Below are 6,000 nucleotides of genomic sequence, written 5' to 3' on the forward strand. Positions count from 1 at the left end.
AAAGGGAAACGTGTGTCTGTCTGCCACGCCCACCCATGTCACTGCCACAGTGACCTGCAGGAGAGCCTGCAGCCTGCCCTCAGAGAGGCTTTGTAACCATGGTTACAAAGGAAGGGCCCTGGGGAGTATGGAACCTGCACCCCAGTTCTGCCCTGGTCTGGAACTTCGGGTAAGTTACTAGTGATAGCCAACTTCTCCATGCCTTGATTTCCTCTCACATAAAATGTCTACAAAACCTCACACCTCCCTGAGCGAGGTGCGGAGAAGATCCAGTGGGAATGAGCCCAGCCTGGCGGCTGACACTTCCTAAGCAGCCGATTAATGATAGTTACTAGTGATGTCGAAGAGTCGCTATCCGTTCATTTTCTATTTTAAAAAAAGTCACTTGTTTTAGAAGACAAGATAGGCCGGGCACAATGCACACTTGTAATCCCAGCACTTTGGGAGACCCAGGTGGGGGCGGGTGGATCACCTGAGGTCAGGAGTTCAAGACCAGCCTGGCCAACATGGTGAAACCCCATCTCTACTAAAAAATACAAAAATTAGCCAGATGTGCTGGTGTGTGCCTATAATCCCAGCAACTTGGGCGGCTGAGGTGGGAGAATTACTTGAACCGGGGAGGCAGAAGTTGCTGTGAGTCAAGATCATGCCACTGCACTCTAGCCTGGGTGACAGAGCGAGACTCTGTCTAAACAAAACAAAACAGGCCAGGCTTGGTGGCTCATGCCTGTAATCCCAGCACTTTGGGAGACTGAGGCGGGTGGATCACCTGAGGTTGGGAGTTCAAGACCAACCTGACCAACATGGAGAAAACACATCTCTACTAAAAATACAAAATTAACCAGGAGTCACATGCCTGTAATCCCAGCTACTCGGGAGCCTGAGGCAGGAGATTCACTTGAACCTGGGAGGCAGAGGTTGCAGTGAGCCGAGATTGCACCACTGCATTCCAGCCTGGGCAACAGGAGTGAAACTCTGTTTTTTAAAAAAATTCTTATCATTCTTGTCATCTTATAAGAAATTTGGCAAAGAGCACTGATTAGAAATTGACTTGAAGTTTTAACTATAACATAGTTTCCCTTGTTTCAAAAAGTTTGTCCACAGGAGCAAAACTCCTAAAGGAAACTCCGTCTCAAACAAAACAAAACAAAACAAAAACAAAAGGTAAGATATTAAGAAGCAGTATGTTTCCAAATCCTCTGGTGATTAAGTAACTTACCAGGTAAGTCTTGGAAAGATAACATAAACCTTCTTCAAGAGCATCTCTAAATGCCAAAGTGAAAATCAGATATCGTGCACAAGCCAGTTATGAATCTCTGAAATCGTAGTCACCCTTCTCCCAAATAAATGGAGCAAATAAGCTGTAAGTGATGGGAAAATAACAAAATTCTGCTTCAGCACTGTTGCAGACACAGTGACTGCTGATTAAAAGAAAACACTTCCTTTAAAAAGGCCACTTATGAAAAGGAAACCCCTGTAGCAAAAGCTGGCATGAATAGGGGTCAGGCAGCAGGTGGTGGCCACAACCAGGGGGCATTGATCAGATGTGAGATGGGGAGGGCCAGTGGGCTCCAGAGGGGCTGAAGGGCAGAGGTCCCAGAGGACAGCAGCTCCCATCCTTCCCGCTGCTCAGAGAGTGGTGGGGAGAAGGGTTTCCTGTAACGGCAGGGCCTGTTTTCACCCCTTGTTTTCATGGCCATCTCAATGTCCTGGCTTGTTTTCAGGCTGAACAGGAAAAATAAATAAATAAATAAAAATTTTAAAAAAGCCCAATTCCTTGTATTTGGAAGAATAGGGGTAAATTGGCCCTCTTCAGGGTGTTGGAAGCCTCTCTCTGCCTCCTGCTGGAAAAAGAGGCCCCTGGGCAGTTTTTTAGCCACTTAGCCTGGTTCTGAGGTTTTCTTAACAACTTGTAATTCCAGATAGCAGCAAGAAATACAAATGCACTGGAGAACAGGTCTGTGCCAGAGGCGGAGGGGTTGGGCAGAATGTTCCCAGGAGCACAGCAGGAGGAGAAAGTTCCAGGGTAGAAACTGGAACTCCTCATGCTGGACACAAGTGGAATGGAGGCAATGTGGCCATCTGGATATGATAAAAAAAAACGTTCGCGCCTTTGGTCCAAGCATCTCACATCTGGGGATATCTATGCAATAATGTTTAAGACAAAACTGTTTGCAAGTTGGGAAAAAATAGAAACAATCCAGCTCTCCATCAATAGGGAATTCGTTAATTAAATTATTATGGTGACATCTGTCCCTGGCAACTTGTTTCTTCTTTTCCTTCAACTCCGTCTTCCCCGTCAGCTGGTCCTGTGGGCTCCGTCACCGAGGAATGTTCCAGGCTGGAGGCTGCATCCCTGGTCCCCGCCACCATTGCCTCTTGCCTGGGCCTCTGGATTCTGTGGCCTGACAAACTTCCTCATTCCTCCACTCGTGCCTCTCTGATCCATTCCTATAGAGCTGCAGAACCCCGGGTTCAGGGACTTCACATGTCTCTCCGGATAAAATCCACATGTGCTGCCTCATCGGGCCCTGGCCTGACTCTCCTACCTGATTTCAAAAATGCTCATTCTCGACTTGCAGTCGAATCGCCACGCTGGAGCGTAGTCAGCCTCCCAGCCTTTGCGCTGGCTGCTCCCTCTGCCTGGACTGCTCCATGCTCCTCCCTCCTCTTCCTGCCGGTGGCAGCATAAATGCCATATCCCCAGGGGCTTCACACACTGTGAATTGTCTTCCCTCTCCCAATCCATGTCTCTCCATCTTTTCTTTTTCTTTTCCTTTTCCTTTTTTTTTTTTTTTTTTTTGGAGACAGAGCCTTACTCTGCCACCCAGGCTGGAGTGCTGTGGTGAGATCTCGGCTCACTGCAACCTCTGCCTCCCAGGTTTAAACAATCCTTGTGCCTCGGCCTCCCGAGTAGCTGGTATTACAGGCATGCGTCACCACACCTGGCTAATTTTTTTTTTTTTTTTTTTTTTTTTTGGTAGAGACGGAGTTTCTCTACTAAAAACTCAGGCTGGTCTTGAACGCCTGGCCTCAAATGATCTGCCCACCTCAGCCTCCCAAAGTGCGAGGATTGCAGGCATGAGCCACGGTGCCTGGTCCCATCTTATTTTCTTCGAACTCAGCATAAGGTGAAATGCTCTCAGCTATTTATTCACGCATTTGTCAATTATCCCTCCCACCAGAACTCAGAGCAAGGACTGAGTGTGTTGTGTGCCCTTGCCTGGTGTACAGGAGCTGCTTGCTCTACACATTTGGTGAATGAATGAATGAATGAACATAAGAACATTATGGAGCTGCTTGTAACAATGAGGTAGACCTGTATGTCTCACCTGGAAAGGTGTCTTAAATGTATAAAGTAGATATAAATCCACTTATGAAAACCCAGAAATGAATCGAGTCTATAAATTAGAGTAGTGACTAGTTTTTGAGGGCTCACTATCATCTGGGCACAGTTTTAACCACTTTTACATTTTATTGTCTTGGCTCATTTAATCTTCATAGCAACCTTCTGGATAGGTACAGTTTTTGGCACCATTCTACAGAGGAAGGTGCTGACACAGAGAGGTTAAGAAACTTGCTTAAGGTCACACAGCCAGGAAATGGAGAAGCGAGGAAATAAATTTATAGGGTCTGACTTCTGAAAGAATATTCACTAAATGGCGTAGAGTATTTATTTCAGGGCCTGCAGAGGGGCTGAGGTGAGATTCTGGAGGCCGTGGGATATTAGGGGAGATGTCCAGACGTCAATTCTATTTCTGCAGTACTGTGTGATCTTGGGTAAGTCATCTGCCTCTCTGTGCTCCCCTGGGAACCAGAGGCGATGGTGCAGGGCTACCGAGAGAAAGAAATTGGATAATGTACCCATGGAGCCCAGCTTGGGGGGCCCCCCATCAACGATGGGAATGTTTGGTGGAGCAGGTCTGCCCTTCAGGGCCTAAAAGCCCAGTCCCGGTTCCTCGCGCCAGGGTCACACGGCAGGGTGGTGGGGGAACAGGGTCTGGTGGCTTGGCTTGACGCAGGATCCTCCCTCAAGACCCCAGTGCTCTCAGCTGTCGCCCTCGCTGCTGCTCTGCCCTGCTCTGGACCGCGACTGCCTGGGATGGGCGTCAGGGCCAGGGGAATGCGCAGGGGTCATTTACGGAAGAGCGCAGCTCCAGGCGCCAGGTGCCAAGAGCAGGGCGGATGACTTCAAAAGTCCTTTGCGGCATGTTCTGAAAGATGAGCGCTTGCAGCTCGCCCTGCCCCCGCAGAACACACAGCTTGAAAGGGAAATCGAGCTCGGAGCAGGTGGCTCAGGAATTTGGTGCACGCTGGGGAGGCGGCTCATTTGGGCACAAATACGCGAGGAGGGCGTGGCCTCCGCACACTCTCGGTTAGTATTGCGCGTTTTGGTCCGGGGCAAGCTCGCCTTCTGAGCATTCATCGCTGACCGCATTTCGCGTTTATTTTTCTGATTATTTCATGATCCCTTTCCTTCCCGACAAGGGCCTGGGATTTGTCTGTCGCTCTTGGTGTCTACAGTTCGACCTGCAGTAGAGGCTGGGTAAATATTTCCCTAATGAATGAATGCGTTTTCCTCTTCCACCAGTTTCACCACTTTGGAAAGACCCGGGATTTAATCCTGCCTCTAGCACTAGTCAGTTGGGTAATCTTGGACTTCGCTGTTCAGGCTGTAGGCTCACATCCTGTCTGGATCTGAACACGGGCTCTGCCTCTTACTAGTTGCGTCACTTTGGAAAGTTGCTTCACTTCTCTGTGCCTCAATTTCCTCATCTGGGTGCCTATGTCACAGATTGATCGTGAGGGATAAAGGGCTTAACACGTAGGAAGCACAATTAGGACGGCACATAGTAAGGTCTAGATAAATATTAACTCGTATTTATTATTTATTTTAAAATCAGTTTTATTAAAGTATTCGCTTTCAAACAACAAAATGCACTCATTTTAAGTGCAGAGTTCGATGGGTTTTGACCAATATATACACTCACGTAAGCACCACCTCAATCGAGATAAGCATTTCCAGGCCCCTAGACGTTCCCTTTGTCCCTTTTAGTCAATTCCTTCTCTCTCTCCCAGCACCCGAGAGATGAGTTTTGCTGGTTCTCGAACTTTCCATGAGGCTGGGAGCAGTGGTTCATGGCTGTAATCCCAGCACCTTGGGAAACTGAGGCAGGAGGATCATTTGCACCCAGGAATTCAAGACCAGCCTGGACAACATAGGGAGACCCAGTCTCTACAAATTTTTTTAAAAAATTAGTGGCTCGTTGGCATGCACCTGTAGTCCAGCTACTTGGAGGTTGATGCAGGAAGATCACTTGAGCTCAGTTTGAGAGCAGCCTAGGCAACATAGGGACACCCTGTCTCTTCAACAACAACAACAAAAATTTTTAAATTAACCAGGCATAATGCACTGCACTAACACTTATGTCACACTCAAGGAATGCTCTCTCCTACCTCCTCTCCCTTCTTCCCCTTAAAGAGGCTCTTCCACGGGTATCGGGAGGCAGGAGTCTAAAGGTCAAGGGCACGGTGGAGTTGATGGGGGAGAAACCACTGTGTTTATAAAGCAGGTTGTTATTTTTTCATTCTTTGCCTTGTGTCCTTTCCCCTACTTCCCTCTTTTGAGGATAATTAAAATGCAAACTGGCACTCCCTTGGAGGAGACAGCTGAAGATTTAATTGCCCCAAGAAAAATATTCCAGCAAAAGGTCCTGTAGTAATGGCAACTCTCAGCCTGGCTGCCCAAGTGCCTTTGCATCTGGCACAAAACATTAGCGATAATGCGTTAATCTGCATGTGCACAGAGTCCATTTACTGGCATAGGGGGAGCCACGGCAGAATCCAGCCGACAGCCTTTGTCAGGCTGCAGCCTTCCCACCATTAAACTCTCACCCGGCCTCGTTCTGGAGACAGGTCTGTGGCCCAGATCCATGCGACCGACTGCCGCACCAGCTGACCTTGCCCAGAGAGGGCCCGCGCGGGCAGAAGGCCGGTGTT

At 48.4% G+C, this 6,000-nt stretch overlaps 1 long non-coding RNA gene across 1 annotated transcript in view; it reads right to left on the reverse strand.

Annotated features, from left to right (window-relative positions):
* Positions 1 to 4,305, reverse strand: part of LOC104653403 (uncharacterized) — a 58,729-nt gene extending 54,424 nt beyond the window's left edge. Inside the window, exon 1 of the long non-coding RNA XR_746595.3 lies at positions 3,865 to 4,305. This is a non-coding gene — a long non-coding RNA (uncharacterized LOC104653403). The remainder of the gene's footprint in view (positions 1 to 3,864) is intronic.
* Positions 4,306 to 6,000: the final 1,695 nt, after the last annotated feature.

Source organism: Saimiri boliviensis, chromosome 9 (assembly GCF_048565385.1).
Source record: "Saimiri boliviensis isolate mSaiBol1 chromosome 9, mSaiBol1.pri, whole genome shotgun sequence".
Lineage (NCBI taxonomy): Eukaryota > Metazoa > Chordata > Mammalia > Primates > Cebidae > Saimiri > Saimiri boliviensis.